At 42.4% G+C, this 24,053-nt stretch overlaps 1 protein-coding gene and 1 pseudogene across 3 annotated transcripts in view; one reads left to right on the plus strand and one right to left on the minus strand.

Annotated features, from left to right (window-relative positions):
- RAB3B (RAB3B, member RAS oncogene family) overlaps positions 1 to 24,053 on the plus strand; it is a 76,384-nt gene that overhangs the window by 21,502 nt on the left and 30,829 nt on the right. The gene's annotated exons all lie outside the window — the stretch shown is intronic.
- On the minus strand, positions 14,835 to 14,945 carry LOC143161469 (U2 spliceosomal RNA; annotated as a pseudogene).

The raw sequence follows: 24,053 nt of genomic DNA on the forward strand, positions 1-24,053 counted from the left end.
GCCCTTCCCAGTTCTGAAAGGAAGTAAGTGCTCTGAGTGACAAATTGTGGTAGACTGGCATGAGTCAGCTTTGATAAGTCCATGGAAAGTCCTTTACCAAGTGGTCTGCAGGTGTCTCTCTCTCTTCTTTCCTTCCCTCTTTAAAAAAAAAAAAAAAAAAGAAATAACTCCCATCAAATGTGTTTTGGATTTTTTTTAACTCTAAACCTGTCCTACATTATTGAAAGGCTAAAAAATGCATTCCCATTGGAATTACCACCAAACACTAAATTGCTTTCTTGCTTTGCGTTTTAGCCTCATACTGTACACATTTCTGTAAGGTTATACCACTTTTCCTATAGTTTTCTCTTGGCTCTGTGTTATGCACCCTGGCTTGCTCTTGGTGAAATCAGATAGCACCTTTGTAAACACTTTTGCATTAACTGTAAGGATAGTTCTTGTAGAGTACTGTCGTAACAGAATTTGAAATAATGGAGTTGTACGTAAGAGTGAACAAGAAGAGCTGGGGAAAAGAGAGGAAGTCCATTTACTTGTTTCCTTTTTAGAGAAGACATATTCTGACTATAAGATAGCATGCTGGTGCATCAATTGATTGCATGGAATAGCAACACTGGAAATTTACAGCCAAGCAAGGCTAATTAAAGAATGCATTTTCTACATCTCTTTTGCATAAGAGTGGAATGACGGACCTCAACCTTTATGCTTCTCTTACCCTCTCTTAGCCCTTGCTGATTTGTAGAACTGCCAAAACTGTGGAGAAAATCAGACTTTACCATGTTCATGTGTATATGTGTGTGCAGTTTCTAAAAAGACACTCTAACTTACTTTTGTTGTAGTTACAAACTTCAGTTACGATAATGGTGACAGCCGCGCAGAGGTTAACTGAGGCTAAGTGTGATTTGGGGTGTGTAGTCATGTAACGTTTTGACAACTTGGTGGACAGAATCAACCCTCTCTGGAGTTGTCTCCACTATCATCAGGTGTAAACACTTCTGTTTGTTTAGTATTGCTGTAAAATGCAAACTTCTTCAGCTGGAATTCTTTTATACTTGCTCTCTGCTCCCTTTGGAGAGGCATAGCTGACTAAATGGAAGGCAACAGAGGATTGGGAAACAAGAAAAGAGCTGGTTAGGAGGCGGAAGGGGTGATTAAACTTCCCTTTTCTTACCCTAACTACTGCAAACTGCCACTTCACTGCAACACAGCATGGCAGGGTTTGTTCCAGTTCCTAATGGGACGAACACGAAGTGCTAATTTCAGTCCTGCTACATGTCTGGTTTATTCCCATGTTATTTCTAAGGTGCCCAAGGCTGAAGGCTTGTGTCGCACGTTGTTGTGCTATTTCAGAAATTGCTGCTTGCAGGACTGTGTAAACTTATTTATGATTGCCAGAGAGCAAGTTCTGTCTGTGTGCAGCAATTAGAGAGAGAAACTTAAGTGACAATTTAAGGTATAGAAGTTGAAATACCATTGAGCATTTGGATTGACAGTGTTTTTTCTCCCATCTCTAATCCCAAAGACACAGTGCTAACAGTTACCAGAAAAATAAGGAAGGTCTTTAGATATGATTCTAATCTCTTACATTGATGTAAACTTGGAGGATCTGCAGGACAGGCTTACGTCACATGTAGGGTTTAATGCTGCAGTAACCTGGCCAGGTGCATCCAGCTGCTCAGCAGTATAGTAAAACACTGAGGGGAGATACATTGTCTGAAAGCAAGAAGGTTGTGCTTAGTGCAGCATGGCAGGGGGCTTGCACCAAGCCTGATATAGCTTAAGCCCAACTTCATGCTGACACAGCTGTACCATCTCCACTTCTGGAGCTAGCTCTGTCTCTGGTAAGTGAGGGCCTGTGCAGACAACTCCACTCCGCAGTGCTGACAGGCCCTAAAGCCAGCAAGTGAGTAGAGTGAGAACTGGCACAAAACTAGAGTAGAACCAAAGCAGGACCATGAAATGAAAAACAAAAACACCCCAGTGTCTTTAATGATTACATTAATTACAGTGGAAAGCAACAACAAAGAAGCACTGCTCATAAACGCTGGCTTGCAAGCAGCAAGGAGTGGCCCTGAGCAGCAAGCCCATGAGGGCTGGGTTCTGCAGGGATGGAACTTGCTGTCACAGAAGTGTCAGTCTACACGAACACCATATGGATTCCAGCCTTCCTGTGAGGTGGTTGGTGCCTGGGCTTAGCGCTTCCTGAGATGAGGAAGGTATGCATTTGGCAAAGCTCTTCAGCGTGTTTTTATACACCCTTCCTCACCAAACCCTGTTCCTAGGTTGTTTTCCTAAGTCTGAGACATGGTGTAAAGCACAGAAGGGACTTGAATGGGTTGGCTGATTATAGGAACTCAGGGTTCCAGATGAACAGTATATCCGTACTGATGCTCATTCCAACTGTTGTGCTATAATTATGTGACAGCTGAAAATCCATACCTGTTGAAGGCTCCATATCCTAGCTAAAATGGATCTCTTTATAAGAATGCCCTTCATCTTGAAAATAGCATGCAGGAAAAGTCACTACTGCAAAGATATTAAATGAGGTAAATTTGTGAGAACTGCTTAGTACCCTCTGAATCTTTGGGGGTTGGAAATGTAAAATTAACCATTTCCTTTCACTTGTGCTAGTTAATGATTTATTTAGGGAAAAGCAAACTCTTCCAAGGGAAGAACCTGCATAAAGTTCTGCCCCCGTGGTGTACTTGCTACTGTTCTGAGTTGCATATGCCCCACTCCACGGTAGCACATTCAAAACTGTGGCCATCATTCTGGAATCTTGGACATGTTTGAAATTATTTCAGATTTCCTGCTAAAATTCTGATGTAAATATGCATAGGAGCTACTTCTTATTCTATCAAGAGACTGCAAGAAATCTAAAGGGAACAAATTCAGCAAAAATCATCCACACCATTGTCATGGCAAAACTGTGATTTGAACAGTCTTTCACCTAAATCTGGAAATGGTTTTGGTCTTCCAGATACTTAACTGTTTTAGTGGGAAATTTCATGAAAATCAGTGGTACTTGCAGAATCTGGCTGTAACTTAGTCACAACAGCATCTTTGCATCACTGCGTCGTTGGTTTGAAGTCATGGGGCAGTTCTCCCATCTGCAGTGCGGGCTGTGGAAATCCTCTCCACACGGCTGGGAGGCTGGGAGGCACAGCAGCTCCAGTTGCGTGTCAAAACCTGATGTTGCTAAGTGATGGCAAGGCAGTCACCTGCCATACCATTTACAAAATCCAAGTGCTTAAACAGAGGGAAATTAATAGCTTTGTTTTCCAGTAACTGCATACAAGGTGTTTATTCGCTCTGGTTCTGAAGGTATCAAACCTATGCATCCCTTTTACTCCAGCTGGGATCTTCAGGGTTTTAAAGTTCCTGGAATGGCAGCCGTTTATCCTGCCTGAGAATGTGCCCTCCAAATGTTATTTGTTAACATTATATATAATGTTATATAACATTATAATATAACATTATATTATGTTATCCTACAACTGCGAGAGAGTGCAGTCAGTTTGATGATTAAAAAAACCCAGACCTTTTAAAAAAACACGCTTTTTATCATCTAATACAAGGGCAGAGAAGAGGTGGTATTTGTTTTGTTGATTATAATGTCAGAATCTGTGCAATGTGGCCCTCTTTTTTTTTCTTTTCTTTTTTTAAACTATAGTTTACATGTCTGAGAAGCATTGCAGCATTGATTTCTTTTTCTAATATATTTTTTGTGAAGGAAGGTGAGAATAAATCCAGGCTATCATATTTGCTAACTGCTCTGGGACTGTTACTAGGAAATATGATAAGCAGGAGATTTTTCACTTCTAATTTGTCTACTTATTTTATGGATATAAAAAAATTTGATAGAGATTTAATTGCCCTTATGCCACAGGTGAGTCGTGTGTTCTGCTAAAATCAGTCTGCTCAATAAAGTATTTGTTCAAAATAGTCTCTCAAAGGGAGATGCTGAGTGACTTTTTCAGTCATGACTCATTGGATCTCCACTTTTTTAAATTAAAAGATTCCCAAGACATTAATTTTAAGATCTCATCTATTAAATTCTTGATTAATAACAATAAGAGTGTTAATTTGACAGTGTGTCAAGGCTTGAGGGATTCGTATAACTAGTGTTCTCTTTTCAGAAAAGGAGGGATAGTTTGATTTTTACCAGAGGTGGGCTTGCAGACCCAGGTTTGGAACTAGAGACCACCATCTGAGAGAGTGGAAGCATTGCAGTAGATTGCCTGTGAGATGCAATCAGGAATGCATCTCCCCATCCTGCATGGTCTTCCCTTCATCCAGAGGACGTACAGTGCCTGTGTATCTGCAGAGGAAGGGACAGGGGGTTGCAAGAATGAAATCTGTATTGGCATCAGTGATCACATCCTACTTCTTACTCCTCAGAAATGAGCTCTTCTCAAGTTTTGCACTTCTGCACAGTACAGATTGCACTTTGAATTCGGACTTGTAATTTGGAGCTGTTTCCAGCAGGGACTTCTGACTCTAGAGGAGCTTTCTCCCAGAGTCAGATATGTGTGTTCTGTGTGAAGAAGTGCTCTCTGTTAAGGGGCTTGATGCTTTGGTTCCTTGCTTTGGCGGTCCCAAAGTATCGCTCAACTCTTGCAGGTTGCTGTAAAATTGTATACGTTTAACATCGCTTTTATGACCGACCTCCTCATTCACTATGAGTAATGAATGGAACAGAAAATTGTGTTTCTTTGTTTTATTGAGTAATGAAAGAGAAAATTGCACTACTTCTACCGCATAAGCCTTGCCAAAAATAGCACTTGACTATATTTTCTCTGGCTCTTTTTCTTTTACTATTATTTTACTATATTAAAAGCAATCTTTTTTCCCCTTTGGATTTCTTTCCATCTTTGTGCCCTGAAGCTTCAAACACCAAATTTTGTGAGTCATATAAATGTTCTGAGACATCAAATTAAGTAGAAACTGGAGAATGAGTTCTCAAAAGGTTGTGAATGCTGCTGACGTCAGTCTCAGATTGAAATAAGAAAAAAAGATACAGCTGGCGGATCCTGTGAGCAAGACTGTAAGGGCACTTATGCTAATTTTGTTGTTAGAGCAGAAATTGTGTTTTTATAAATGAAGGCAATAGTCCCAACTGAAGATTTAACAGGCATTCATCTTAGCAACTAGATGATCTTGAGCTTTCATACTTTACACTGAAATTTGCCTTCAGCAGATTCAAACGAAATTGCTTGGAAGTGACTAAAATGAATGGCAGCATGCTTTCTGCTTTTCAACTTGTAATACAATTCTGTTTTCCAGCTCTACTTTTGCAGAATACCTCCTTCAAAGTAGCATTGCAAAGTATGTTTGTTTTTTTTAACAAACAGAAGTCTATGAACATATTCAGAGATTTTTCTTGTCTATGGGAGAGAACTGAATTTTGGAAGTAGCAAGGAGTCATGAAAGTCAATATGTCTTAAGAATTATTTTGATAACATGAAACATCTACCTTTTAGAAAGCAGTTAGTAATACTGTTTTTGAAGTTAAATGCATGTAGATTGCATATCCGTATTGATTTGGTGGTGCTATTGAAACTTCCTATAGGTATAGTGAGAAGAGTGCAACAAGTGACTAAAGGAAAGGGATGTTTTCCTTCTGGAAACCACAAATAAATCATTTGCTATTAGCTTATCAGTGCAGAACGCTTTTACGTGTATGCATGTTTTGGCTTTAACAAATATGGCAGTTCAAAGTTGACAGATAACTGATATACTTGTTGACTACTTTATCCTACCTCCATTCAGACAGCTCACTGGAAGCCTGCATCTGATTGTTAATAGTGCTGCAGTGATCACTCAGTCTAGATATGTTTTGACCGAAGGTATGTTTCCACTGGTGAAACAGGAGTTGAAGATGTTCAGCCCTTTGTAAAATCAAACTCTATTTTGGAGAGCATCTTACAGCAGCAGATACAATAGTGTCGAGTTCAGAGAGACCAAAGTGAATTGAAGTGAGCCCAGAGGTATTGAAGGAGCAAGGTAATGTGATTGCTGGTTAACTAGATCAGGACAGCAAAGCGAATGCCTCCATCAGGTTATCTGTGTTGCTGTGCTCAGGTGCCTTTCTGATGCTGTGAAGAAGACATTTCAACAGATTTTAATGGAAAGTCAGTTTACAGATTGGTGGCATAGCATGTACCTGTGCATGAAATATTGCAGTCAAGGCCAGTATGAAAATAAACAAGAAATATTGCTTCAAATTTAGAGATTAAACACAGGCTGGATTTACCTGCAGGTAGCCAGTAGGAGCTCAATAGGAAAGTAATGAAGAGGGGCTGTCTAGCTGGCTACTCAGTGCAAAATGTACTTTTGATTTGAAGCTGAGAAGAGTGCAAGGGAAGAGGTTCTGGCTCTTGAAGCCTGTGCACAGTGTTCTGTGAACAGAAATACCAAAGAAGAGTAACCCCAGGAGCTGGCGGTGCTGCCAGCTGCGGGGGACACCAGGGTGAGCCCGTCCCAGGGCTCAGTGTCCAGCCACAGGCTCCTTCTGGGAGGGGAACCAAACTGCATCCATTTACAGTCCTCCTTCTGCCATAACTCCTTGGTTACCATTGAAAGGGAGAGGCAGGCAGTGATGATAGATAATTTGACTGAAAATTTATCAGCCAGTGGGATATGAGATAACTTGCCTGATGTATGTGATGACAGTGGCTTTCGAAGGCTTACAAGCAATAATGATGAGGGAGCATTTTGTACTCACAGTATACAGTTTTACCAGTGAGGGAGGGACCTGTGAGGGGTGACGTCCTTTAAATTACACCTACAGGGTTAAGAAAAAGTTCTAAATTGCGAGCATCATGTCATAAAAAGTCTGTGGAATTTGTCTGAATGTGCATGTTTGGCCATACGGGCAAGGGAGGAGGAGGAGGAGGGGTTTCAGTGTTTCAGTTATACATGAAACAGTACTAAAAAGGAGGTGCACCACAAGCTGGTTTATTGGTGATTGGTTCCTAAGTTAGGAAGATGTTTCCCCTGTTGGTAAAGTTTTACATAATTGTATTTCACTGCAATTTTGTATCTATTCCAGAAACATCCATTTCTGATCGCTGTTTCAGTCAGAAGCTTGTACTGTTCAGGACCAGATGCTGAAACACTTCAACTGCTGATCTGAGATGGCATGGTGATTTCTCTACCCCATGGTGAATAAGCACAGAGGCAGAGAAGCATATCTGTTTTCTGAAGCTGCCTGTTTCTGGTTAACTAGCATAAAAATGAATATCTGCTGAATTGGTGCTTATCAGAATTCCTAAACAACTATTCTGCCTCCAGCAGTGACACTCGATTATGTTTCTCATTCCTAAGCCTCTTAGAGGTATAGCATTTATGAATCTCTTATAATACTGTTTGCTTGACACATTTAGTTAGGCATATGACAGTGATTGGTTGAAAGAAAAACAAGTCATCTCATTGACTACAAATTGAGGCTTCTAGTAAGGAGAGCGGAAAGGCAAGCAAAGGTTTCCTGCTGTTTGAAATCAAGTTAGAAGAGGGCCATTAAAATAACTGAAATGGATTTAATATAAAAATGGGCTATATGTCCACTTCCCAGCCAACTTCAGACAGTCCACTTCAGCTGGTTTTGTTAGCAATTGCAGTAGAGAGGCTGAGGACTGAGTGGACTATAGGGTGGCTCAGCTCTCACCTAGTCCCTCAGGGTGCGTGAGCACGCTGGTGGTGTGTAATCTTACACTTGATATTGATTCTGCCGCTAAATTGTGGGATAAAAAACAAATGCAGATCTGCAAAGAGCTGTCTGCCCAGTGTCTTCCATGAATGCAAGGTAGACAGTCTAGTAGGGATGAGGTAACTGTAATGCTGATTGGGGTTATGGTTCCTGCAGCCCCATGGCTGTGAGTGGTCACTGCTGATCCTCCTGGCCAGATGCACCGCCAACAGTGGCTGGAGGAGGTGCTGCTCAGCCAGTCTGAGTTACCTTTCTGCAGTGGCTTCATGATGAAGGTTCCTAAGCATTCTTGTAATACAAATGATGTTAAGAAGTAATTGGTATTGTAAGCAGGTGCATTCCAGCTCGACGTACCTTGAAAATTTGACAGCAGCCAGATGTTTAACTAGGTAGAGTAACTGATGATTCTAAATACCATCATATAAATCTTGCAAATGCTACTGAAGCTGAGACTGCTGCACAATTCACGCCTTGTGAATTGTGATTTCTCAGAGGTCCTGTTTGATCAGAGAGTAAACTCTTGTCTTTAACCCCTGATTGCACCCAACAGAGACTGCACGTGTTGTGATGGGTCACTAATGACCAATTTCAGCAAGTCAGTTAATTGATCCTTTGGAGCTACACAAGGCTGGTTGAAATAGTTATACAAACATTTTTTTTTTAGTATTTTAATGGAAATTGACCCAATATTGCTGTTAGATGTAGCTGCAGAAAGAAGCTTTCTACAGCAGCAGTCTTGCTTTGGTATACATTTCAGCCAGCATATGGTATACATTTTAACTGAATGCATGGAGAGTTAATTTGATTTAAGTTGATTTATTTTGATTACTGACATGAGGATATGCTAATGAGAAACAATCCATCATGTCTGAAAGACTGCTTCAATTTCTAGCACAACTGATACATAATGTTTGTATGACATGCATGAAAAGTACAGTAAAAATGTGTTGGACTATTTTGAAATTTTTCTCAGTGGTTACTCCTTGATGAACAGGAGGAGACACATTATTCTGATAGCAGCTTGACAACACATTCTTCTGTCAGTACAAATGAAGACACTGAATATATCTAGCCAGGATAGATACATTTCTTTGCCTCAGGAAATTGGTAATACTGGTAGTTGTAAAAAAACAAAACAAAAAACCAAAAACCCCCACCAAACCAAAAACAAACAAAAAATACCCCCAACACCAAGCCAAAAATCTGCTAACCTGGCAGTTTGGGGGCTCACTGCTTTGCACCCCCATGCTGAGGTGTGAGAAAACCTCCAGCTGCTGGACGTTAGCAGCCTTTGTCTGCCACACTTTGTGGTGGAAGAGGGTAACCCAGTACCGTTTTTCAGCAAAACTTTTGTCTGTGGGTCAAGAGGTTGCATTGCCTGGACAAAGTGCCAAAATAACTTCTTGTATCTAAAAAGTTTTAGAAGAAGGTTGTTCAAATGCAATACTGAACTCCCACTAATTGTGTATGAGGTCTAGGCACCCAGCTCAGACCAATGTGTTTTGAAATTGGTCCTTTAGTTTTTAATTTACTGGAGCCTGTTCATTTTAGATGTTTGTGTACATGTTGCTTAGGGAGAAAAAGTGTAATATCATAGTGGAGCATTTTAAGAGAAAGCAGATTGTTGGATGCAACCTCTCAAACCTGGGGCTAAAAACTTTTTCTTGTGAGCGTTCAGTTACGGGTAGGAAGCCCTCCTGTTGTATTGCATGGGTATAAATCAGCCAAGGTATGAAGTGCTGTTCTTTGTAAAGTAACTAAAAGTGATAATTCCTTCCTTGATGTAGCTATTCCTCCTGTGCTCCCCAAAAGTCACATCAACTTATCTATCTTGTGATCTTGCAAATGCTTAATAAACATGCTCCACTCTAAATATACAAGTTAGAACAACCAGCTCCACTGTTCTTACCTGTATGAATATGGTATTGAAATAAAAAACTTTCTGAATGGCCAGTAAATTAAGTTGTGTCATAGCAAGTCAGCTGCTCTCCCTATGGGAGACTTGGCTGATGTCTAGGCCCTGAAGTGTTTTCCACCTAGCCAAAAATACCCACTTCGTCAAGGAGGTAAAAACCTTATTTATATAAGAACATTAAGTGATAATCCACCATATAGTCATTGATAGCAACTGACCTGAGTGACTTATGCAAATAATCACTATAGACACAGCTGCTACAGGAGGAGAAGAAAAAGAGTGGGATGTTTTACAGCTATCTCTGCACGATGTTTTTGATACAGCACTTGAGTAATCACACTGCCTGTGCTACCAAGGTGAGCCATACAAATAACACTTATTTAAGTAGACAAGAGCCTCCTGTATTGAGCCTGAGCAGGAGGAGGGGAGCTCTGCTTCTTTCCCCCCCCCAAGTCCTTTGGTGGGGTCAAGCTTTGTGCTTGGGCAGGACACTATCCTCCGTGGAGAAGAAACTCGCAGGTAAGGGAAGCTGGTGAGTGCCCACAGATGGCAGAGCTGCAATTGCTTTCTCCCAGGGTGGCTCGAAGATGAGCACAGTGCTTGTCACACTGTTGGCAGCACAGCTGGCAGTAGTGCCAGTGAGGTTGCTCTGGGGACTCTGGAGTTGACAAAACTGGAGTTCTCTCACCTCTAGGCAATGTGACGTGTTGAGAGGAGGAGATGGCACTCCTGTGAAGGAGAAAGTCCCACTGACGTATGAAGTGTTGCTCCATAGCTAAGCGTGGTGTTCTACTTGGGCACAGAATGACGCAACCTGACTTTTCTTTTGCTGTATGTTTTGCAGGAGACATTCATGTGACATGAGCACAGTTGCTAAAATCTGGAAGAGGTTTTCTGATATTTAATCTGCTCCTGTCAAGCAGCAGGGTGGCATCTTCTCCTAGATGTAGCAGATGACAGGCTTGATATGTCCATGAGGCAGTTTGTATATGATATTTGGAAAGTATAGCTTGTCAGTTAACACCTGTATTCATTCAGGCAGGTAAGCAGACAGGCAGTAATGGCAAATGAAGTATATTCTTAATGTGAACCTATGAAATCTAATGTTTCTCTGTGGCAAAAACAATCTCTATTTCAATATAAATGAACAGCTACCTCCAGGCTGGTGTTTCTTTTCTTTTTCTTTTTCTTTTATATATCAACTCTTCATTCCTTGAAACTGAATTCCTGTTTTACTTTAGGAAGTAAGCAAAGTAGTCCTGGTCGTGGCTTTGTCATACCTGTGTCTATAGATATCTGTCTCTCTCACGCCCCAAATTCAGGTCTTCTCTGCAAGGACAGTTTGGGATACAAGTAGGTCTAGGGCACTAGAAATGGCCAGAAGTAATCAATGGAGGCAGAAAGGCGATTGTATAGTTGGGAGGAAAACAATTGCTAGTAAAAGGTCAGTGAAGAGAGAAGGGTCCTTGCAAAGACTCAGCAGGACTCCTAAAAGATCCTGGTGATGTGCCCTTGTCTCCCTTGCTTTAATACCGTATGACATGCTTTCTCTTCTCGTTTTCCGAGCTGCCCCTCTAGTGCTGTCCATCTGGAGTGACAGGAGTATGCTTTGTAACTGGCAGTTTTTTGTTGCTGTTGAGCAAGTGAATAAACAGTAGATCAGCTGCTAATCTCAGCTGAGATCAGACAAACCCAGAAAACTCCAGCTTCTACAGCAGCACACTCGAGAGCAAAATCTGGTTCAGATCCTTTGTCTGAAGTTACCTTGGAAAACTGTGTCCGGAAATTATTTTACTTTCAAATTGTGGAAACTATAATGAATTATGAGTAACAAGCTGGTGACTCCTGTGAACAAAGAAATTCTGAAAAAATCCTGTGCTGGTTATTGCAGCTTCCCACAAAAAAGGATGAATGAGTTTGCAGTGGAGAAAGTACAGCTCCACGTTGCCTTTAAAGTATTCAATTTTTTGTTGAAAACATGAAGCTGGAAGGAACAATGGTACCATGGTAACTTGTGATCTTTTTAATCTTTTGTAAAACTGTTTACCATGGCAATATCAAGTTAACATAGCACATTCTTTCTGAATTTCTTGTTTTCCCTTTTATTATAATCATGTGTTTGAAACTCTCTGATGCTATATACTGCTATTGAAGCTTTGCGATACCTTCAGTAAAACAAAGATGCTAATTATGAGCATTTTTGTTACTGCGCCTAGTTGATTTTTTTCCTTCACTTGTTCATTTTCTTTTTTTTAACAATCCTATTAACACCTGAGAATTCTGACCTAAGCACAGTCTAATTGAGACACAATGTGAAGCCTGTAATTGAGTTGCTGTTTTCATTAGATAATTTCATTAATTGTATTTCCATCGTTTGCTCCTGAAATCTGAGAATGATGTCTGAGAAATGGCTTTTCAGTAACCACGTGGACATAGAGGTAGTGACAACTCTGCTTCTCCAGAGTGTGGTTATAATTCTCAGTGCAGTCTGTGCACTGATCTGCATTACCGTGCTATGAAATTGTTCAACGTTCAGACTATGTCACAAGCTGACAAAATGGAAAAGCTCCAAAAGGATGCTGCTGCATGCTACAAGCATATGTCACAAGGCATCAAATCCTGACCTGAATCTCTTGGATGCAAACAGAGCATGAACAAAATGCACCTTCAACTTTGAATGTCTTAAGCTTTACCAGATTTCTCCGCAACTCTGTGGGTACAGAGTTTGGCCAAACCCCTGGAAGTGACAGAAGAAACTCTACACAAAGATTGAAAAAACAAACAAGCAAACAAAAAAACCAACAACCAAAAAAAAAACCACCAGGAGAAGCAGAGGTCTGTGATTACCAAATAAAATAACTGATTGAAGAGTTTTCCTCCTCCATTGAAAGTTTAAGTGGTGAAATGGGCACAAGTCCTAGACCCAGTGAAATCAACAGCAGTTCTTTCACCTTATTGACTATGACAAAGATAATATCACTTTATCATCTTTAGTTTCTAATGTTCCTTGGGAATTGCAGAAGCAGAGAGTCATTCAAGCTCAAAGGAGAAGACTGCCTGAAGACCTGGTCCCTGCTGCTCTCTGGCACAGCTGAAGAAGCCTGTCCCCTGCCCAAGGAAACTGCTTGCTTTGCCTTTGCTGAAACAATTCTTGTAACATCCTGGGATGATCATTGTTACTTAGCTCATCCAAACGCAGCTCACCCTTCCAATGTTTTTTAATAAGCCAGCACTCCCATCATCTTTTTTGCTGTTCTTTTGGCTTGTTTCAGTTTGTCCCTTTTTTCCTCCACCATGACATGTCACGAGCTGTCTCCTTCCCAGTAGTGCAGTCTCTGCAGCAGATCCCATTCCCTCTGGAGAAGTCCCAGTGCATTTCTAGTATGATCCCTCCCATTTTCTTTCCGGGGCACAGAGATGAACCTCTGTGTATGCCACATGCACCTTTAATACCTGCTGTTTTTCTTTCCGCACAAAATGCAGCCTCTTCCATTTTCGAAGTGGCAGAGCAATGGACGTAGCACTGAAGCAAGTGTGCATGAGAGGTTGTTCCGGCAGCTCTTGTCAGTAAACTGTTCTGAAAGATACGGCATATCATAGAATCATAGAATAGTTTGGGTTGGAAGGGACCTCTAAAGGTCATCTAGTCCAACCCTCCCTGCCATGGGCAGGGACACCTCCAACTAGATCAGGTTGCTCAGAGCCCCGTCCAACCTGACCTGGAATGTTTCCAGGGACGGGGCATCCACCACCTCTCCGGGCAACCTGTGCCAGTGTTTCACCACCCTCAGCATAAAAAATTTCTTCCTTATATCTAGTCTAAATCTACCCCCCTTTAGTTTAAAGCCATTCCCCCTTGTCCTGTCGCAACAGGCCCTGCTAAAAAGTTTGCCACCATCTTTTTTTATAAGCCCCCTTTAAGTACTGATCGGCTGCAATAAGGTCTCCCCGAAGCCTTCTCTTCTCTAGGCTGAACAACCCCAACTCTCTCAGCCTTTCTTCACAGGAGAGGTGTTCCATCCCCCTGATCGTTTTCGTGGCCCTCTTCTGGACATGCTCCAACAGGTCCATGTCTTTCTTATGCTGAGGGCTCCAGAGCTGGACACAGTACTCCAGGTGGGGTCTCACCAGGGCAGAGCAGAGGGGCAGAATCACCTCCCTCGACCTGCTGGCCACGCTGCTTTTGATGCAGCCCAGGATACGATTGGCCTTCTGGGCTGCGAGCGCACATTGCTGGCTCATGTCCAGCTTTTCATCCACCAGTACCCCCAAGTCCTTCTCGGCAGGGCTGCTCTCAATCCCTTCATCCCCCAGCCTGTATTGATACCGGGGGTTGCCCTGACCCGGGTGCAGGACCTTGCACTTGGCCTTGTTAAACCTCATGAGGTTCACACAGGCCCACTTCTTGAGCTTGTCCAGGTCCCTCTGGATGGCATCCCGTCCCTCTGGCGTGTCGACCACACCACTCAGCTTGGTGTCATCTGCAAAGTTGCTGAGGGTGCACTTGATCCCACTGTCTATGTCATTGATGAAGACATTAAACAGTACCGGTCCCAATACGGACCCCTGCGGGACGCCACTCGTCACCAACCTCCATCGGGACATTGAGCCGTTGACCACTACCCTCTGGATGCGACCATCTAACCAATTCCTCCCCCACCGGACAGTCCACCCATCAAATCCATACCTCTCCAGTTTAGCGAGAAGGATGTTGTGGGGGACTGTGTCAAAGGCCTTACAGAGGTCCAGATAGACGACATCTGTAGCCCTTCCCGTGTCCGCTGATGTAGTCACTCCATCATAGAAGGCCACTAGGTTAGTCAGGCAGGACTTGCCCTTGGTGAAGCCATGCTGGCTTTAGCATAGCTTCCAGGAGGATCTGTTCCATGATCTTCCCAGGCACAGATGTGAGACTGACTGGCCTGTGGTTCCCTGGGTCTTCCTTTTTTCCCTTTTTAAAAATGGGGGTTATGTTTCCCCTTTTCCAGTCAGTGGGAACTTCACCAGACTGCCACAACTTCTCAAGTACAATGGATAGTGGCTTAGCAACTTCATCCGCCAGTTCCTTTAGGACCCGCGGATGGATCTCATCGGGTCCCATGGACTTGTGCACCTTCAGGTGCCTTAGATGGTCTTGAACCTGATGTTCTCCCACAGTGGGCAGCTCTTCATTCTCCCAGTCCCCGCCTTTGCCTTCTGCAGCTTGGGTGGTGAGGCTCGAGCACTTGCCAGTGATGACCAAGGCAAAAAAGTTATTGACAGATATTAAACTGATAAGAACAGATACTACACTTGATCTTAGCCAAAAGGCCGAGAAGTGATGTGGAGGTCATTTATGTTTACATCTCATTTCATGAGATAGACTGCAACTAGTCTGTTCATTAATTAAAAGGAAGTAAACATGTACCAGAATGCTTCTTGTTCTTATCTAAGTGATTTTATATAACATTTGCTGTTGGTTGATATGACTGTCCTAATGAATGCAGGGCTGATTTGATATGATATCATTAGTGATGTGGAAGGACACTTTGAGATTAGAATAGTGTGTATATTCTTTATCATCTAACACTTATTGTTTCACTGTTTGACTCCAGGAAGAGTACATACTGTGGATGAAACTTTGCAGCGTATTTATTTATGCCCCACTTGATGAGGATAACTAGAATCTAGGAAATTTTTAGTCACTAAGCATCAGGAAGGCTGGCACAAAGCACTGCTCAGCCAAAAAGGCCTGGCTAAGGGTGTCTGAGATTTATGGGAGCTCTCAGCTTGTAAGACAGGATGCGCTTGCCCTCACATACATGCTTTGTCATTGTGCAGTGAGTGCTGGTAGGACAGGGATGAAGTCTTCTGCTTTCACTTCAGGCTTCATATGAAGAAATAGCAAAAGGAGACATCTAAGCAAAGAGATCTGGATATTATTGTGGCTTTCATAATTTTTCAACTGACTCAAAAGATGAAAAGAAAACCTTTGGTCAAGGGAAGTTACTTTCCCTTTGGTACACTGGATGGAGAAAGAAGACCTGGGTGCCATCTGAGGAGAGAAGCTGTTTTTTTTCCTTTCACTTCTTTGTATTAATGTTACTAATGCTTTAAATGGGGATACATTTTGTTCTCTGGACTCTGTTCTTCTGAGAATGATGATTGTGGTATACCAGTGAAAAAGAAACTGTTTCCTACAAGACCAGAAATCATTCTGTTCTGCAGAAAGGCCAGATACTGTCACTGCCTGAATCTTGGTATAAAGCATTAGGGTAAGGTCCAGACAGCCCACACCAAAGCTTCCCCTGCTGCTCTAGAGCCTCCAAATTTGGGTCAAGTTATAATTCTTTGACATCAGAGTAAGGCGAAATAGTGGTGGGCAGAAAGTGCAGTTCGTTTAAATGTAGCTTCATAATGTTTTGAAGCAGTTCTGTTGTTGTTGAAGTCATGTCCCCTTAGTGTTAAAATGTCTTTAGCTCATTGGCAGATCTAATTCTGCTCACTTATACCTTACGCTTTGCTCCGAAGTTTGCTTTTGCACCCTTTCGGTCAAGGGGAGTGATTTGGGCTGGAGTGGGACTAAGAACAAGTCTTAAGAGCCTTCTTTTTGTCTGTCATAGTAAATAACTTGTATTCCTCAAAACATCAACTTGTTGCACCTTCTCCAGACAAATCACGTAGCTACACGTGAAAGCAGAGGAGCTCAATCTGCCCAGAGGTTAGTTCTCGCTAAGGAAGCTGGTTTCATTTGATAAATATTTCAGTATGTGTTTTCCCTAATGTAACAGGACAAATTCATTCCTAAGCTGGGAAGTGCTTCCAAAAGCGCGATGGTAATGGAGTGCCCTTTGCTGAACTGAGCCGGTGGTCCAGAGAGTCTGTTGTCAATTTTCTGCTGGCAGATAGTCTGGGTGATTTAGGAAGCAGCATAATGCTTATGCATGAACTTTTGCTTGTATTGTGCCTGACACCATGATTGCTTCTATTACAGATTTGTTGATAGACCTTTGCTTGCTTGGGGTGATGCTGTGCAGTTTCCCTATTTTATGAAGCTATGTTAATGTAAAATTGATAGAATATAATGAAGAATGATGCCCCCATATTTCTGTTGATCTGTAAAGCATCACACGCATTTAGTGTTCTGTACAAATATGATCTCATGCTGTCCCCGTTGCACATAGGATTTTCATTCACTTTAAATAAGACAGTCTGGAGTTGTCATTAACAGCTCTTTTTACAGCCTTCTTTCCTTGGGCTGAGGTCTGTGTTTTGAGAAACAGATCACGTGGAAAATGCTGTATCTTCTTTTCCTCTTATCTAGAAACTTAGTCTCATGGGAGAGAAGTCAGGACCTCTGCGTATGGAGGATTCTTCACTGAGGTCACTGGATGCAGGCAGGATGTTAAAATTCTTCAGGGCTTATTTTTATATCAAAGTTCAATCGCCAAATGGCATCTCCCCAAATCTGGGCTGAACTGAGTGGTCCTGATAAGTACAGGTAGGCTGTGCTTGAGAGCCTGTCCGAGGTCCCACTGGTGTGAATGGCTGGGGACAGATGAACCTGGAGGCATGCAGCAACATAGCTGCTCTCCATCAGAAGAGCAGTTAAGTGCACCATGTGGGACACCAGGCAGTCCCTGTAGCACAGTCTTCTCTGCCCCATAGGTTGGCCCCCGATAAAAGTAATTCTGTTGCCTTCAGTAGAAGTTTGCTCAAATCCTGTAAAAAGTGTAAACAACGCTGCTCTAGCAAACCTTCTCTGTAGCTGTCCTGGTTTTGGCAGGGATAGAGTTAATTTCCTTCCTAGTAGCTGGTACAGTGCTGTGTTTTTGATTTAGGATGAGAATAATGTTGATAGCAACAACTAAAACATCGGTGTGTTAAGTAGTGCTTACACTAACCAAGGACTTTCCAGCTTCCCATGCTCTACTGACTGAGAAGGCTGGAGGTGCACAAGAAGCTGGGAGGGGGCACAGCCAGGACAGCTGACCCAAACTGGCCAAAGGGACATTCCATACCATGTGATGTCATGCTCAGTACATAAACTGGGGAAAGCTGGCCGGGGGGGCCACTGCTCAGGGACTGGCTGGGCATCGGTCGGCAGGTGGTGAGCAATTGCATTGTGCACCACTTGCTTTGTGTATTCTTATTATTTTTATTTTATTTCAATTATTAAACTGTTTTTATCTCAACCCATGAGTTTTCTCACTTTTACTCTTCCAATTCTCTCCCCCATCCCACTGGGGAGGCGGGGAGTGAGTGAGCAGCTGTGTGGTGCTCAGTTGCCGACTGAGGTTAAACCACAACAGTAGCTAACACTTTTCTGGCTAGGATGATAATTCTTTGACCCTTACCACTTGTGTTCATGTGCACATATTAGCCTAGCAGCAAGTTGGGTTTGAAATGGTCTGTTGCTTTTATGCCTCACATTGCTTAATAAATCATTAGAAATATGATAGAGTTATCCACCAGTATTTTTCTTGTCAATATTCATTCTTTATATCGGTTGACCTCAACTATATGAGATTCACACTGGTGCGAACATCCATTAATGCTCATTTTCCAGCTGATTATACTCAAAGGCAATGTAAGGTGGGCCCAGCAGCAGCTGTCCAACCTCAATTTGGGCCAGGATTTCTCACTGAAATCCTGATTATCTGAAGTGCTGACATGATATTCTCATTAGTATCAGAGTTGTGGACCTGCTGCAGAACATGCTGTGATTGACCCAGCTGTAGTCTGCTTGCTAAATCTCTTTGAAATGTATTCTGGCTTCTTGGGGTCTTTTTCAATGATCCAGCTCTTCAAAGATTTTTTTTTTCCTTTGTTTTTTTTTTCCCTTTAGATAGGGCTTCCTTTCCTCTGTTTGCTGGGTTCCTTGGCAAAACCATTTGTCCTTGAGAAAAGGACTAGAGGAATGGATTTTGGCTTGGTTTGCTTCTAAAATGAGCTTAGGTGCAGTATCTTTAATTTAGAAGAAATGCAAAGTGATTCCTGCCAAGAAGAGCTGCTAAAAGTCAGTTTTCTAAGCAGCTGATGAAGGAAGTAATTGGGACATCTCAAGTAGGTAATGGTGGTAGGGAAAATCTGGTTGTAGCCCCATTTGATCTTAGTGCAGGGAGAAGCAGTTCTTGATAGGTAGGGACTGGCTGGGCGAGGATTGGAACTGGGTTAGAAGTTTGTTTGAATGTCAGATAAATTAGTCATATGTCCTTCCTTTTTTATGATGCCAACAACACGTTTTCTTCAGCTGGGAAATCTGCTGTGGTTTTCCTCTGTCTTTCTAAGAAGGTAAATATGAACGTGTGTTTTTCATCAGTAAGATTTGAGCCACTCGGGCACATAGTGTGTCCACTGGCCAAAGGCTAGGAAGCAGTACATGGCTTAGAGCAGGGAGGTGTCGTGGTGATGAAGTGAGTAGTACACAGTAAAAATACCAAACAGCAAAACATCTCACATGTATGTCAGGAAGTATTTGCTCATGACCCTCTTTCCAAATGGAAAGGAGGAGACGGCATCACCACAAAGGTGGGTGAACTTAAAATAGCATGCAAAAGGACCTCACACCAAGAAACCCGTAGACACTGTAACCACAGCCCCAAAGGGACCTTACAGCTGTTTACTGAACTGCCTCAGGAGCGCAGTAGAGCCATCTGCAGCTGCTACACAGTGAAATTTCTAGTTTAACATCTGGACTGTGTGGTTATAATAGACAACATTATGGTAAATGGTAGCAGATTATTTTCTTTGTCTTGTGCTATTACTGAGCATCATCATGCGCGTACTGTTGTGGTTGACAAAGAACTTCTTCAATTCTAAGCCTCTATTTTAAGATGCTTATGACTACTCCAAAATAGCTGTCCTTTAGCTGAAAGTCTTCCTTTCTATTCTCAGCAGAGATGTGGGTTTACTTGGAAAGTTTCAAACTCCGTTTGATTGTTTTTTTACATTTTTGTGAATTTAAACAAAAACCCCTTCATGTCACCAATGAAGAACTGTATCAGATTTATTTATTGCATTGCTTTTCAAAGTATGTGCACGTTTCTATCAAATAGAAACTTATGAGAGAGAGGAATCTATGTTATTGCTAACTGCAGCATTTGGAAAATGTATTTTGAACTCTACTGAAGTGAGATACATACCTTTTTCTTTTCCTTTTTATTTGCCTTCTGATTTATGAGCTTCAGATTGTTCTTGGGTTTTGTTGTCTTTAAGCTTTTATTCTACCTTCTTGAGTGCTAGAACCTTAAATGTCTTTATATGTTTGTTTAATGCTCACCCGAATTCAGCAGTGGGGGTTTTTTCCTAATTTGGGAGATAATAAATTGGAAATTGCCTGATCAACTCTTAATTTCCACCAAATCTTGAAAAAGTACACATTAGGGTTTTAAAGACCTTAAAAGATTTTTTTTTTTTTTCTATTGGCATGTGGTTCTTAATATAAATTGTTTGGTTATTTTCTTTCTGTCTTGCTGCTGCCCTTCAATTTAAAGCACGTGTTCTTGCCTCATGGTTGTAATTTGATTTTGTATTTTAATCTTTTTCTATCATAAACACCTTCCCAGAATTTCTGAGCACTTTGTCTTAGAATGGACCCCCTTGACATAATATCTCTAGGGGGTATTTGTGAAGTATGAGGCTCAGATTTAGCCCTAATCCACTACTAAATAAGCTGAAATCATCCCTTGATACGAACAAGCCCTAGAAGTGATGCTCGTGGCAGAGTACTAAGTTTTCTTATAATTAGGGGTACTAACAGGTCTTCCAGGCACAAAGTCATTGAGCTTCATAAACACCCTCGGACACAAATTTTTGCTTTGAAAATGGGTTAACTGAAGGTCTTGCCCGGAGTCGTGCAGCCGCAGTCAGGGCTGGGTACCACCAAGATGCTGCTGGGTGACTACAGCCGGGTGGCTGCTGCCCAGCCTTGCGCAGAGCCTGCTCCGCACAGACCTGAGGCTGCCTGGCTTTCTTGCTGGTTACCATGACACTTGATCACCTAGAAATAGGCTCCAGGAAGTCTGGGTCTTGTTCTGCTGCTCTCGGAGCTGGGATTTGCTCTGTTTTGCTTGCATGCATTTGAGGGGGAGGGAGGCTGATAGCACTATGATGCTAATTCCCTTCACCTGTCCTTGTTCCTTTCCAGATCAAAGAACCAGGCTACTGAATTTAAACAGATTTGTACCACAGATCATTCAACTTCCTCCTCACAGATTTTGCATTTGCTCTTTTGGCAGTGGATTCATGCCAAATCAATCAACCATTCTCATAATGTATTGAGATTTTCCTTTCTGCTGTACGTCTCTATGGGTTAGCAGACTGCTGTTACGACCCACACAGTGGTAGCTGGACTGCAGCACGTCTATCCACAGGACCATTTAGGATGTTGTCATGGTTTAACTCCAGCCAGCAACTAAGCACCACACAGCCGCTCGCTCACTCCCGCCCGGTGGGATGGGGGAGAGAATCGGAAGGGTAAAAGTGAGAAAACTCACAGGTTGAGATAAAGACAGTTTAATAGGTAAAGCAAAAGCTGCGCACGCAAGCAAAGCAAAACCAGGAATTCATTCACTACTTCGCATCAGCAGGCAGGTGTTCAGCCATCTCCAGGAAAGCAGGGATCCATCACGCGTAACGGTTACTTGGGAAGACAAACACCATCACTCTGAACGTTCCCCATTCCTCCTTCTTCCCCCAGCTTTCTATGCTGAGCATGACATCATACGGTGTGGAATATCCCTTTGGTCAGTTGGGGTCAGCTGTCCCGGCTGTGTCCCCCCCCCAGCTTCTTGTGCACCCCCAGCCTACTCGCTGGTGGGGTGGGGTGAGAAGCAGAAAAAGCCTTGACTCTGTGAAGGCACTGCTCAGCAATAATGAAAACATCCCTGTATTATCAACACTGTTTTCAGCACAAATCCAAAACACAGTCCCATAGCTACTATGAAGAAAATTAACTCTACCCCAGCCAAAACCAGCACAGATGTCCACGCTTGCTCATTCACAGTAGTGTAGTGCTGCTTCTGAAGTACTCTCGCTGTGATTAATTTATCTGCTTCTCAACAACCCTAGCTAATTAATAATGCTTATAGTGGCTAACATTGCTCAGATATCTGTGCATTGTACAGCTGTTCTTACAGTGGTTGAGTAACAGAATTAAAGGATATATGTGGGACAACTAAAAAGGTCTCACAAAACTGGCAAAATATTCTTATATAACAATGCATTCAGTGCCTAAAATGCTGCTTATTCTAGGATCCCAGCCTCTTAAAATTTTCTTAAATTTTTTTATCATATCTGTGATGGTTTTATCACTTGCCCACAGTGGATGGGCTTTCAAATGCATCTTGAACTTTGCCTGCTGTTTATTTGCAGTTAGAGAAGTGGAAGTAGGCCTGTGGTGTGGATGCTACATATTTTTATTACTGCCATTTCTTTATTTTTCTATCAAGGTAACTGGATCAGGAAAAATTAAAAAATATCAGACTGATCTTCATATTAATTGTAAGTCATGAAAAATAAGACTTTTCAATTCTATAAGATTTAAGAAATGTGCACAATGAACTTAATCTTTGTGTGCACCTCTTCATGTGATTTCTCTATTTTGCAGCCACTGTCCTTTAAATACTCTAACAGAGAAACTCAACCTACAAAAAGATGAGAAGAGCAGATAATGTTCATAAGCAAGCAGCCCTATTTCAGTCCTCCTTACCGTTTGACAGATCAGGAAGGGCAACTGCTGCTAATCTTCAGTACAATTTCAAGGCACCTGAGAAGACAGAAATAATTTTTTTAACATCTTAGTAGGTCATGAGCAGGAGTGTTAATCACAGCACCTTGGCCTGATTCCACTTTTGAAATTGCATTCTGCTGAGCAAACGCATCCCGTTGCATTTTCAGTGATTCACTTTTTGTCTTAAATGGTGTGGAGTTGCTGAGCAAAGCTAAAGAGCTGGGGCTTCCCAACCACCAGAAATGTTTTAATGGCGGATGAGGTCAACCTACACTAACTTGTCTACTCCTTGTCCATCAGCTTAGTTTACAAAAGTACTTTTAAAAGAAAAGTCTAGTGCCTCACCTGAAGGAACACTCAACCACTGAGTTATGGGGGACAACTTCAAAAGTGTGTGTGTGTCAGGGAAGACTGAGACCTTGATGACTGACCAGATATTGGTGAGCTCTTGTAGGCTGTGTATGTATTAAAAGTCTCTTTTTGTAAAATTTCCGTGTCCATGGTGGGAGCAGTTAGTGTGGGAATGTTAGAGAAAACAGGGTGGTAGGAGCTTCTGTACAGGGTAAGCACAATAGGATGGGAAAAGTGAAGCTTGTGCAACTGGTGGTACTGAAATTATCCAAGGCTTCTGGTTTTACTACCTCTAAAGAGTTGAAGTGAAGATAGCCATAGCGAGGAAATGTTTAAAAAACACTTTGCAAGGATAGAGCCTTTTATCAAAAAAGACAGGGTGTTTTGTGGGGTTTTTTTGTTGTGTTTTTTTTTTTTTTTAACAACAGAAATGTTTTGCTGCATATTCATATCATAGAATCATAGAATGGTTTGGGTTGGAAGGGACCTTAAAGATCATCTAGTTCCAAGCCCCCTGCCATGGGCAGGGACACCTTCCACTAGACCAGGTTGCTCAAAGCCCCATCCAACCTGGCCTTGAACACTTCCAGGGATGGGGCATCCACAACTTCTCTGGGCAACCTGTTCCAGTGCCTCACCACCCCCATAGTGAAGAATTTCTTCCTTATATCTAATCTAAATCTACCCTCTTTTAGTTTAAAGCCGTTACCCCTTGTCTTATCACTACACGCCCTTGTAAAAAGTCCCTCTCCAGCTTTCTTGGAGGCTCCCTTCAGGTACTGGAAGGCTGCTGTAAGGTTTCCCTGGAGCCTTCTCTTCTCCAGGCTGAATAACCCCAACTCTCTCAGCCTGTCTTCATAGGAGAGGTGTTCCATCCCCCTGATCATCTTTGTGGCCCTCCTCTGGACCCGCTCCAACAGGTCCATGTTGTCCTTATGTTGGGGGACCCAGAGATGAATGCAGCACTCCAGGTGGGGTCTCATGAGAGCAGAGTAGAGGGGGAGAATCACCTCCCTCAACCTGCTGCTCGCGCTTCTTTTAATGCAGCTCAGGATACGGTTGGCTTTCTGGGCTGCAAGCACACACTGCTGGGTCATGTTGAGCTTCTCATCAACCAACACCCCCAAGTCCTTCTCCTCAGGGCTGCTCTCAATCCATTCTCCGCCCAGCCTGTATTTGTGCTTGGGATTGCCCCAATCCATGTGCAGGATGTTGCACTTGGCCTTATTAGCAATAGTGCTAATACTGCTCAAATGAAACTGGCTCTCAAGGTATCTAAATGTGTCCGAGTAGGTTCCAGTGACTCCTGGGCAATGGGAGCACTCAATAAGAAGAGAGGAAGAAACCATGCTTAATACGATCTGATG

The sequence above is a fragment of the Aptenodytes patagonicus genome, chromosome 5, assembly GCF_965638725.1.
Source record: "Aptenodytes patagonicus chromosome 5, bAptPat1.pri.cur, whole genome shotgun sequence".
Lineage (NCBI taxonomy): Eukaryota > Metazoa > Chordata > Aves > Sphenisciformes > Spheniscidae > Aptenodytes > Aptenodytes patagonicus.